Source organism: Nannospalax galili, unplaced genomic scaffold (genome assembly GCF_000622305.1).
Source record: "Nannospalax galili isolate Female #2095 unplaced genomic scaffold, S.galili_v1.0 scaffold293, whole genome shotgun sequence".
Lineage (NCBI taxonomy): Eukaryota > Metazoa > Chordata > Mammalia > Rodentia > Spalacidae > Nannospalax > Nannospalax galili.
In genome coordinates, this window is record NW_008337147.1 from 11526577 (window position 1) to 11528597 (window position 2021).

The window sequence follows — 2021 nt, forward strand, 5'->3', positions numbered from 1 at the left end:
TTGCTCAAAGTTCATTTAGTCCATCTGTGTGAAATACTATGCATAGCAGTTTGTGTGTGTGTGTGGGGGGAGCACAGGGATAGCCAGTGTTGGCCTAGCATCCTGTACCTGTTATCTTCTCCCTTGTGAATGAGCAGCGACTCTAGATTCTATTTCAATTGCTCATGATGAAGTAAAAGACTAACTCAATACATTATCACCCATAGTCCTTGAAAATCATCACTGTCTTAAATTGCTAACAGTTACCCAGGGAGGCATCTTTCTAGTTCTAGAGTAGGAATATTGTGGGGTCAGGGATAGTTTATGATATGGTGAAAAGATTTAGAGACCAAGTCACAAAAATTTCAGAGACAGTTTCCCATAAATGGCTGACATGGGAAGAAACTTGGGTGTGGTTGCCCTTATTGTGTCCCTTTCCAGGACCATGTTTTCAACTGTCTGTTCCTTGTATTTAATCCCTATATGTTCACTATACTTGAAAAGTTTGTTTCCTGTGGGATTCAACAATACCAGGTCCAGGTGTGCTTCAAAACAGAGTTTAGCCAATATTATTAGACAATCCATGACCCCCAGGCCGTTAAAAACATCATCAGGCATTTCTATTCCAGCCATTTCTGACCAACTGCCTTTTCTTTTCTTCCAATAGTTTCAGGGTTTCCAGTTTCACATTGAGGTCTTTGATCATTTGGAGTTGACTTTTGTGCAAGGTCAAAGGTAAGGATCTAGTTTCATTCTTCTAGAGGTAGAGATCCAGTTTTGCCAGCACCATTTGTTGAAGATGCTGTCTTTCCTCCACTGTGTGTTCTTGGCACCTTTGTAAAAGGTGGCTGGAATTTTGTGTACTCGAATTTGGGTCTTCAATGATATTCCATTGATCTCCGTGTCTGTTTTTGCACCAGTACAATGCTGTTTTTAAGACTATAGCTCTGTAGCATACTTTGAGATCTGTTATAGTAATTCCCCAGCAGTGGTCTTTGTGCTCAGGGTTGCTTTGGCTCTCCAGGGTCTTTTGTGCCACCATATGAATTTAAGGATGTTTTTTTCATAATCCTGTGAAGTATGTCATGAGGATTTTGATTGGGATTGCATTGAATCTATATATTGCTTTTGGTAGGATGGTCATTTCACAATGTTAATTCTTCTAATTCATGAGCATGGGAGGTCTTTCCATCTCCTGGTGTCTTCCTCAATCTCTTTCTTTAATGATTTAAAATTTTCATTGTAGAGATCTTTGGTGACTTTGGTCAGATTTATTCCAAGATATATATTTTTTAATCTCAGTAATGGGAGCATTTCCCTGTATTCTTTCTCCAGTTGCTTGATATTGGTATATAGAAAGGCTACTGATTTTTATAGATTGACTTTATAACCTGTAACTCTACTATTCCCTGTAACTCTACTATTCTAGGAGTTTTCTGGTGGAGTTTTTGGGATCTCTTAAGTATAGTATCATATTACCTGCAAAAAAATGATAGTTTGACCTCTTCTATTCCAATTAGTACTCCTTTGATTTCCTTCTCCAGTCTTATTGCTCTAGCAAGAGTTTCAAGCACTGTGTTGAAAAGGAGTGGAGATAGTGGACATCCTTGTCTGGTTCCTGATTTTAGTGGGAATGCTTCCAGTTTTCTCCATTTAGAATGATGTTGGCTGTGGGTTTGTTGTATATAGCTTTAATTATGTTGAGGTATGTTCCCTCCAGTCTAATTCCCTCTAGGACTTTGAACATACTTGCATGCTGAATTTTGTCAAAAGCTTTTTCTGCATCTATTGAGATGACAATGTGGTTTTTGCGTTTGAGTCCATTTATATGATTAATCATGTTTATTGACTTGCAGATATTGAAACATTCTTGCATCTCTGGGATAAATCCTACTTGATCATTGCGAATGATCTTTTTGATGTATGTCTGTACGAGGTTTGTAAGTATTTTGTTGAAAAATTTTGTATCTATGGTCATTAAGGATGTGGGCCTATAGTTTTCTTTTTTGGTTGTGTCTTTACCAGTTTGGGTATTAGAGTGA